This window comes from Saccostrea cucullata, unplaced genomic scaffold (genome assembly GCF_032062105.1).
Source record: "Saccostrea cucullata isolate Sc308-1 unplaced genomic scaffold, CSIRO_AGI_Scuc_v1 ctg3371, whole genome shotgun sequence".
In the NCBI taxonomy this organism is placed as follows: Eukaryota; Metazoa; Mollusca; class Bivalvia; order Ostreida; family Ostreidae; genus Saccostrea; species Saccostrea cuccullata.
This window is the reverse complement of record NW_026938950.1, coordinates 23,332-34,538: the sequence shown is the minus strand read 5'-3', so window position 1 is coordinate 34,538 and position 11,207 is coordinate 23,332. Positions and strand designations below refer to the sequence as shown.

The 11,207-nt window shown below is 34.2% G+C and overlaps 1 long non-coding RNA gene across 1 annotated transcript; it reads left to right on the top strand.

Annotated features, from left to right (window-relative positions):
* Positions 1-2,165: 2,165 nt before the first annotated feature.
* Positions 2,166-3,708, top strand: LOC134251934 (uncharacterized). Its single transcript, XR_009988850.1, has 3 exons — positions 2,166-2,551; positions 2,909-3,014; positions 3,675-3,708. It is a non-coding gene; the product is annotated as an uncharacterized LOC134251934 (long non-coding RNA).
* The last annotated feature ends 7,499 nt before the right edge of the window (positions 3,709-11,207 follow it).

Here is an 11,207-nt window from a genome sequence, read left to right as displayed (position 1 = left end):
ATTTTAAATTGTACACATTATTCTCATTCTTTATTTTATTCATTCAGTCATTCACTCATTCATTCAGCGCTGTGCAATGCGATTTACTAACACTCTATGTTGTCTTGTTCAGTGTCTGTTATAAACCTAAACACCCCTATTTAGTTAAGTGTTGCATTCCAGGTAGACTACCAGGTAATGTTGTAAATGGGTTATTCCATTATTGAGTGTTACATTGATTTCTATTGGTCAGTGTGGTTGATTGGTTCTAAGGTAGAATTGGCGGGAATTACTATAATGATTTCCCTTATTATGAGAACTGGTTTCTGAAGGGTGTAAACCTGTATGTAGTGATAAATAAGATTTCATAGTGTTGGAGACACCACCCTTATTCCTGTAAGTAATTTAATAAATAATTAAACTACTAAATAAGTATCTAAATAATTTCTTAATGAATGAGAAATCTAAATAATTCATTTTAATTCATTTTAATCTAAACTTGCTAAATAAAGTGTGAGTGTGTGTAAGGAATGTATATAAAGATTGGTAAAGATCTATAAAAAAGCAAGTTAACTATTTTAATCTATTCTTGCATCCTAAATAAAGGATTCGAGAGTTTGTTATAATTTTACGTATTGTTAATTAGGTCAGATATATTTGAAGTGAAGTCAGATTGGTTTAGCTAGGAGTTAGGAATTCACCTTATTCCATAAATGGGGTTGAATCTTATCTGATCTTATCTGATCTGAACCTATACCAAAATAAATTGGATCCACACCCGAGAGAACCATCTTGTTGTTTTATCAAACCAAGAACCGGTTACATTTATATAGGCCTATAATATAAAAGTATTTTTTAACACCTATTTTTTTTCCAAAGCGATCTAAAGGCCTGTGTTTTAAAATAATTGGATGATGTTCAAGTCCGTACATTATCAGTCCAATCCAATACGAAAAATCGTAATATTACAGAATATCGTAATATTATTCTTATATTACTATTTTTCGTAATATAGTTAAATTACGAAAACTCGTAATATAGCATGTTGTGAGAGACTATATTACGAGTTTTCGTAATGTAAGACAAAATTAAGCATTGAAAGAAACTGAATGATGTTAAGGAAAGTATGACGTCAGAAATACATTATGCCCCAATGGTACTAGTATCACGTGGTCATTTTGGTCAGTGACGTCTATCGAAAAGTATGAAAATGCAAGAAGAAAGTAACAATAGTAATGGGTGAGTGAAAATTTTGTATTATTATTCTTATATAAGAATTTCCCCAAGGATGGGAACAATTTTCCATAAAACTTCAAAGTATCCTAAAACTTGTCATAGTGTTCTATAATCCCCGAATTCCCTATATTTTTCCCGAAGTCTACCCTAAAAATCAGACCCTCATCTCCAACAACGAGATGTTACGGGATATAACTTGTACAACTTTCACTAGGCTCTGACTCTGCATGCTCTTGGATCAAATGCATCAAAACAAAGAAAGTGCATGCATATCCACGATGATTTGATGAAACCAGAGACGTGTAATCTCTCATGAAACATAACAAGCAGGTTGTATCAGAAAAAAGGGAAGTAACTCTTAGAAGAGTTAGAAATTGCTTATATTACAAATTTTAATAATATTACGATTTTTCGTATTGGACTGGACTGATTATATAACGTATAAATTTGATGAAAAGTGGCTGGAAGCATGGGTTGGGGTTTGCAAAAATATTAGTAACAGCCACCCCCGAAAAAATGAAGTTTACAGGCGCAGATCCAGAAATTTTGATCCAGGAGGGTCCAACCCAGTAAAAAGAAATCCAACCCATAAATCGATCGCGATCTGTTATTGTCAACTGAGCAAGAAAAAAAAATAAAAGAAAGAAACAAGAAGCCCTAATATGCCATACATGCCATAATAATCAGCTAGTTGATTGTGGGCATCACCTGGCAGAAGTAGAGGCCCATGGGCCACATCGCTCACCTGAGCACTGTGGCTAGGAAAAGTAGAAATTGTTTTATTATTAAAAAGAAGTTGAAGAAAATTGTACTAGATAATTATAAAGAAAAATCTATGGAAAAAGTATCTAAATTTACAGTTGTACAGTAAAATAAAACACTATCTCGATATCCCTAATGTAGATTATCCAAAGGGTTTGGAAAAGTTTTGGAATTCCATGGAATTCCATTCGTTTCCATACCAAAGTCGAAAAGTGTGTCTGGAAGTTTTTGGAATATTTTGGAATTTGAAAAAATAAATGGACTTAGACATTTTTTGCTTTGGAAAGTAGTGGAATTCTTTGGAAAAAATGATAAAATGGGAAACTTAGCCATTTTCTGCTCTGGAAAACTGTGGAAAATTACTTAGAATTTTTTTAACTGTCGACCAATAGTACAATAACATCGGGATCGAAGTCGGGCTCGATGAACAATTAATTTAAACAACAAGCCGAAATTCAAAAATATCGAATGCCATGTTGATGTTGCACAGAAGGAAAGTTGGAAAGAGAGTGTCTAGAACAGGGGAATCTTGATTAGCTTTAGATGGAAGAGGATGAAGACATTTTAAGACCCGGTAGGTACAATATTGTACAGTATTTTATGTGTCCTTGAATGAAGAACGCTTCTGCTACCTGTTCATTTATAGTCTGGGCACCACACAGTCACACATAAACTGCCTGACGGTGAATCGTTAGTGCACTATTTCAATTTTGTAATAATTATTTAAAAACTCTAAAAATCTCATTAAGATCATGGATTTTAACCCGAATGTCCTCGTTTGGGATCGAACTTATGTAAAGAATTTTACCTATACGTTCCTTTGTGCAAGTCAAGATAACATTTACAGAGTATGATGTACAATGTAATTAATTATATATATTTTAAGGCATGTTCATGATCATTTTCAGCTCTTATTTTAATTATTTTATAGCTGTTGCTGCATAAAAATGTGCCTGAGATGATCCCCTCAGCGCTGGCGTTTGATAACTTGGTGGATGTAGATGCTTAGCCAGTCAGTCTCTAGGCTTGTGAATATGGTGAGAACGAGCTCAAATTATCGCTCAAACCAAGTTAACTAACTCTGATTTTATTAATCCATGTCTATTAGCATAATAATGTGTTCTACGGTGTGACCGTTGGGGGCGAGCACAGTTATTTACTTTCAAAATCCTTTATACAGATTTTACTTGCACTACCTATCCTCAATTGAACAGAATAACAAGTCAATTCCCACTTCCCAGGCATTGGGATAGAGATTCTGAATTTTCGGAAGTTTCCTACAAAATCCGAAATACCTGAGCCGTTTAAGTGACGAAAGTATGACGTCAAATAAAAAGTCCTGTTGACTCTTCACCGCAAAGGATTATTGGGAGTTTGGAATTCTTTCACGCTACGAGATAAAAATTTCTTGGAACGACGTGAAGACTCAACCCCAATTTCCTCCGTTCATACACGTTATAGTATATTGAGCTCGCAACACGACGCTCGCTGCGCTTGCTATTAAAAAAATTATTGCAACTTTGCCAAGAAAACAAAATTTAAAGGTTTATTTTCTTAACACGCTTAAATTCCTTATTCAAATAATTAATAACACTGCATTCTGACAGGTAATGTAAACATGAAAACTGCACAGACATGCCTAATTACTTTAGATCAAATAGCAATCATCTAATATGAAGTATACATGCATTTTACAGGAATCCGGGTGCTCACAAGGACAAGAGGTGTATGAATTTAAAAGAAAAACATAAAGGTAAGATTTCTGAATTATTTTCTAAATCAATAAAATCACATGAATTGAAATTATCTTTTTCAGTGTTAGTCAGGCATTGAGCTTGAGCTCAAACCTTTTTGTTTTAACTTACCTGAACCATTTTAAGGCCTAAGTGAGTTTTTTGATCAGTGCCTGATGTTGTCTGTCATCTATAAACTTTTCACATTTATACATTCATCAGAATTAATCCTAATTTGAACAAAAAATTGCAAGATAGTGAATTAATTCATATTACATAGTAAACTGATTTGCCAGGGAAAAAAAAAAATCAATTGTTTTGTATAGCTTTTGTTTATTGTTTGTCATATATTTATATGGATATCAATAATGATGCATCTTAATGGTCATCTTTTTCTTTCAGAAATCGTGTAAGGATCGAAAGTTTGAAGTGTCTGTTGGAATGATCAACATCGAACTTTCTGAGCCTTCGTACTGAAAGTGAATCTGTTCGTGACACCAATTAACTGTCAACCTTTTAACATAACCATTTACTAATTTCATAGAATATCAGTGAGGAAGTGCATGATTCTCTAGCAAACACGTCAGAAGTTTTGGATCTTCATTAATTGGGATCTTTGGCACGTACGTTGGGGGGAAATATCATCTGTTGATTTTATGGGATCATTGTATCAATATATTTGTGTAGTACATATTTTTTGCATGTAATACATGTGTTTGTCACTCTAGTCAATAACTTTGTACCAGTACATAAGCATGATAAGCCACTGGCAGTTCATTGTAAATGTATACTTTGTTGAGGTCTCAATGACTATTCCAATTCCATAGCCAATTTCATTTATTAAAACTTACTTCTTATTTTAGAAAATGCAGACTGGAGTTTACTAAATTCATGTATATCATAACATGATTATCATTAATTTAACCAAGGTGACTGATTCTCCGGTAATCATATTTTCTCTGTAAATAACCTTTAATGTAAAATACTTTCCGTGAGAATATTTTATGAAAGTGTGCTTATATTGTACATCTGAGAGTTATATCATATGCAATATTTGTCTCAAAAAACATTGTAAAAGAAACAATTTTTTATTTTGAAAATATAGATTTGATCTATGAAACATTGTGATGTTATCGATTTTTTTTTGTAATTATTTGGCACTAATTATTTCAGTTTTCTTTGTACATGTATTTGGAATTTGGAATCCTGGAATTCCATGGATTTCCATGGAATTCCTTAGATTTACAAACATCCTGGAATTCCACGGATTTCCTCCGCAAATTTCCATTCTGGCATTGTTCCGCTCTTTTCCAGGCTAGATTCAAAATTCCAAATCATTCCGAAAAAAGTTCCGTCCCAATACTCCGGAGAATTCTAAAGAATTCCGCGGAACAAAAATTCCATGGAATTCCATGGAATATGCTTTGGAATTCCATGGAAGTTGCGGAAAATCTACATTAGGGATGGAAGAGTATCCCTTACGCGCGGTTGAAAATAGTTTTAAGAATAGACAAATGTTAACTAAATTTCGAACAAGTGACCACTGCTTAATGATAGAAACTGGTAGGCATAAGTCCAGAACTTGAAGTTATACCGACTGTTTTCACTTTTACAAAACAATCATTAGAACTGAGAAATAGAAGGTCCACATCTGTAACATTTGGGGAATAAATTTCTATATATATGGATATTGTGTATATAATTCATTGTTCTCTTTTGTTTTGTTTTGTTTTTTTCTGATGTATTGCTTGATCATGACCCAAATGGGTGTAATATGCAATAAAGATTATTATTATAAAAAATTATTGAAAAGTTTAAATCCAAAAGTAGTCCCATGACCAATCATGGCTTTGCTTTTCTTGAGAAGATGATTTTTAAAGAATTTCCCTATACATGTCTATGTAAAACTTTGATCGGCTATTGTGGCCCCGCCCTATCCTCGGGGGTCATGAATTGAACAAACTTGAATCTACACTAGCTGAGTATGCTTCCATATAAATATGATCAATTATGGCTTTGCTATTCTTGAGTTTTCCTATATTTTCCTAAATGTAAAACTTTGGTCTGCCATTGTTGCCCCGCCCTACTCCCGGGGGGTAATGATTTGAACAAACTTGAACCTACGTACACTACCTGATGATCTTTCCATATAAATATGATCAATTATGGCTTTGTTATTCTTGAGAAGAAGATTTTTAAAGAATTTTCCTATATATTTCTAATTGTAAAACTTTGGTTGGCCATTTTGGCCTGTGCCCTACCCCCAGGGGTCATGTTTTGAACAAATTTGAATCTACACTACCCGAGGATGCTTCCATATAAATATGATCAATCATGGCTTTGTTAATCTTGAGAAGAAGATTTTTAAAGAATTTTCCTATATATTTCTACGTAAAACTTTGGTCGGCCATTGTGGCCCCGCCCTACCCCCGGGGGTCATGATTTGAACAAACTTGAATTTGCACTACCTGAGGATGTTTCCCCATAAGATTCACCTTTCCTGGCACAGTGGTTCTTGAGAAGAAGATTTTTAAAACATGCCACCAAATTTTCATTAATTCCCAATTATCTCCCATTGAATTAGGGCGTGTGTACGTCTCAATGAGTGGTACTGTGATTTACAACATAGTCCATCAGAACTACAGTGTGTAGGTCTCAATGCGTGGTACTGTAATTTACAACATAGTCCATCAGAACTATAATGTGTAGGTCTCAATGAGTGGTACTGTAATTTACAAGATAGTCCATCAGAACTATAGTGTGTAGGTCTCAATGTGTGGTACTGTAATTTACAACATAGTCCATCAGAACTACAGTGTGTAGGTCTCAATGCGTGGTACTGTAATTTACAACATAGTCCATCAGAACTATAATTTGTAGGTCTCAATGAGTGGTACTGTAATTTACAACATAGTCCATCAGAACTACAGTGTGTAGGTCTCAATGCGTGGTACTGTAATTTACAACATAGTCCATCAGAACTATATAGTGTGTAGGTCTCAATGAGTGGTACTGTAATTTACAACATAGTCCATCAGAACTATAATGTGTAGGTCTCAATGGGTGGTACTGTAATTTACAACATAGTCCATCAGAACTATAGTGTGTAGGTCTCAATGTGTGGTACTGTAATTTACAAGATAGTCCATCAGAACTACAGTGTGTAGGTCTCAATGTGTGGTACTGTAATTTACAACATAGTCCATCAGAACTACAGTGTGTAGGTCTCAATGTGTGGTACTGTAATTTACAACATAGTCCATCAGAACTATAATGTGTAGGTCTCAATGAGTGGTACTGTAATTTACAACATAGTCCATCAGAACTATAGTGTGTAGGTCTCAATGCGTGGTACTGTAATTTACAACATAGTCCATCAGAACTATAATGTGTAGGTCTCAGTGGGTGGTACTGTAATTTACAACATAGTCCATCAGAACTATAATGTGTAGGTCTCAATGAGTGGTACTGTAATTTACAACATAGTCCATCAGAACTATAGTGTGTAGGTCTCAATGTGTGGTACTGTAATTTACAACATAGTCCATCAGAACTACAGTGTGTAGGTCTCAATGCGTGGTACTGTAATTTACAACATAGTCCATCAGAACTACAGTGTGTAGGTCTCAATGCGTGGTACTGTAATTTACAACATAGTCCATCAGAACTACAGTGTGTAGGTCTCAATGCGTGGTACTGTAATTTACAACATAGTCCATCAGAACTATATAGTGTGTAGGTCTCAATGAGTGGTACTGTAATTTACAACATAGTCCATCAGAACTATAATGTGTAGGTCTCAATGGGTGGTACTGTAATTTACAACATAGTCCATCAGAACTATAGTGTGTAGGTCTCAATGTGTGGTACTGTAATTTACAAGATAGTCCATCAGAACTACAGTGTGTAGGTCTCAATGTGTGGTACTGTAATTTACAACATAGTCCATCAGAACTACAGTGTGTAGGTCTCAATGTGTGGTACTGTAATTTACAACATAGTACATCTGAACTATAGTGTGTAGGTCTCAATGAGTGGTACTGTAATTTACAACATAGTCCATCAGAACTATAGTGTGTAGGTCTCAATGCGTGGTACTGTAATTTACAACATAGTCCATCAGAACTATAATGTGTAGGTCTCAGTGGGTGGTACTGTAATTTACAACATAGTCCATCAGAACTATAATGTGTAGGTCTCAATGAGTGGTACTGTAATTTACAACATAGTCCATCAGAACTATAGTGTGTAGGTCTCAATGTGTGGTACTGTAATTTACAACATAGTCCATCAGAACTACAGTGTGTAGGTCTCAATGCGTGGTACTGTAATTTACAACATAGTCCATCAGAACTACAGTGTGTAGGTCTCAATGCGTGGTACTGTAATTTACAACATAGTCCATCAGAACTATAATGTGTAGGTCTCAATGGGTGGTACTGTAATTTACAAGATAGTCCATCAGAACTATAGTGTGTAGGTCTCAATGTGTGGTACTGTAATTTAAAAGATAGTCCATCACTATTACGTTGTATAGTGTGTAGGTGTCAATGAGTGGTACTGTAATTTACAACATAGTCCATCAGAACTATAGTGTGTAGATCTTAATGTGTGGTACTGTAATTTACAACATAGTTCACGAGAACTATGGTGTGTAGATGTCAATGTGTTGTACTGTAATTTACAACATAGCCCATCAGAACTATAGTGTGTATATCTCAGTGTGTGGTACTGTATTTTACAACATAGTCCATCAGAACTATAGTGTGTAGGTCTCAATGAGTGGTACTGTATTTTACAACATAGTCCATCAGAACTATAGTGTGTAGGTCTCAATGTGTGGTACTGTAATTTACAACATAGCCTATCAGAACTATAGTGTGTAGATGTCAATGAGTGGTACTGTAATTTACAACATACATGCATGGCTACGTTAAGGACGCCCATAGGAAACATGTCTTAAAATATTCCAAGAAAATCAATATAATGTTTTTCTCTCTTTTTTAAGCATGAGTTTTAATATAATAGGAATATTATTAATGTCTGTGTATGTATTGGGTCTCAACCAAGTTCCGTCACAGTAACTATTAACGGATTATAAGATCGAAAACGTTCATCAATATACGGATAGTTTTTCACCAAGGAATTGATTGCGTTTTCTTTAAGACAAATTTTTTAACCAGAGGAGCGCTGGGAGCAACTTCTGCATGCTTGGAAATAAAATAAAATTCTTTTGATATACTTTATGCATTTACAGTATACGCATTGAAATAATATATAATTTGAGAAAAAAAATGAACAGCGCACAACTTGCTCCTATCACTTTTTTCAAAATACTAGGGACAATTGCTACATGTGAAGAAAATAAAACAATTAATAGTAAAGCGGATATAGTTGAACGAATGAGATTTTCGGAGGGTTATGCCTGTGATTGAAGTACGTTTGTATATAAAAGTGCCTTACTGTGGTGTTAAATGAGACCTACATGTATTCGTTATCAATTTAAAAAGACTGTGAAATATTGAGTAATACATTCAAAAATATAAGTCGATTTTACTCAAATCACGCTTATTTATTTTTTTTATATTCACATTTACAAATTTCAATACTAGATCTAGCCTTATCTGCATCTCAAGTGCAGAGAATCTGCGTGTCAAACTAGTTTATGACGTCATATCTTTCAGTACAGCGAGATCAAGTTAGCTTAAATTTTTACAATTTAATAGTACAGTTTATGAGAAACATCAATAAAATCGTTTTTCGACAACCCCAGTAGATTAAGCTTGACATTTTGAACAACTTTTCTTCTTTGGTGTATTTCAAATTTTCAATACTTAATTTTCAAGATATCAGGAAAAACCTTCTGGCCCCTCTAGATCCCTTATTTTAGTGGTCAGCCCTTTGTAAGAGATACTGGGAAGATCTTGGAATTCTACACTTCTTTTGTTCCAAATATTTTAACGAAATATTTCCTGGTAAAAAGATATCGTAGAAAAGGTGTTAGAAATTTTGAAATTCGCGATAGGACAATTTTCGGGACATAGCCAGCGCCGACGCGGCACTTCCGATAAAAATGAAATAATCTTTGCATTCGTACAGACTTAGGACTGTCATACCTGAAATTTTCACGTTTCTATCTAGAGCCATTTTTTAGAACGTTCGCAGACAACCTGACTCTTCAAAAATCATAAAATTGTCAATATGTCCGGACAGGAAGTGATGTCATCAAAACAAAACAAAAATTAATCAAGTTCAAGTAATGTTACATAAGTCCTGAAAGTTTTACTAAAATCCATCAAGCCGTTTTCGAGAAATCGCTCGCACAAAATCGGTAAGAAAAAAAAAGAATAACTAGAGCAAAGCTCGTAAAAAAGCAACAAAAGGTTTTCCGTCCTGTTTGACCTAATTTTATAGCATTTTTTCTTCAATATCTTTTTACTTCTTAATATTTTGAAAAGACATATAGAACAAAAGTTGTAAAGATGACACGTTCTTTCAAAAAATATCAACGTGAGGGGCTGGCTCCTAAAATTAAGGGCCTAGAGGGGCCGAAAAATTTGCCTTAATATCTCAAAAAGTATAGAGAATTTGTAATACATTAAACAAGCAAAGTTGTTTCAAAATGTCAAGCTCGATCTATTCAAAAACGTATGGTGACATCAAATCCGGTCAAACTGGAAGTATTCAGAAAATGCGTATTTTTGCCGTTTTTAACAAGTTTTTGGGTAACATCTGTCACTATTAATTTAATTTTCAGTCCGTCGTCGTCTTTTCCGTTCAGACAGAAAGTAGCAAAAAAAAAGCTTATCTTTGCAATAATTAACATAGATGTGGAGGACTTAAACCATTTTTGGACGTCATTTCTCTTTTTTTTTAAAGGAAAGGTACTTCCGGTCAAACAGGACGGAAGCCCTACTCGTTGATACGCAACTAGCTTTGCTTTAGTTATTAAGGTCTTCCGTTTCAACTGTAGGGTTAGGGTTTTTAAATATCACAGATGGAAATCAGGTTGGATTTTCAAGTGTGTTGAAATATCAAACTGAAAATAACTATAACTACACTTTCAGCGGTTAACTTTAAATACCACAGAGTCCAACACTTCTGTTTCATACTTGGATATTTTACTCGAAAAAGACACTAATGGTTATCTAACAACCAAGCTATATGATAAACGTGATGATTTTAACTTTTCTATCGTCAATTTCCCTTACTTATGCAGCAATATACCTTCATCGCCTGCATACGGAGTATATATATCTCAGTTGATTCGATACACAAGAGCATGCTCTATGTATGAACAATTTCTAAAACGATTGAGGTAAATTATTGACAAGCAAGTTGATGAAACAAGAATATCAACAGTCTCGTTTAAAGTCATCATTTCGTAAGTTCTATGGTCAATACAATGACCTTGTCAGCAATTACAATTTATCATTGAGTCAAATGCTGACAACGTTTTTCATACCAATTGTTGGTCCATTATTTATACACTGATTT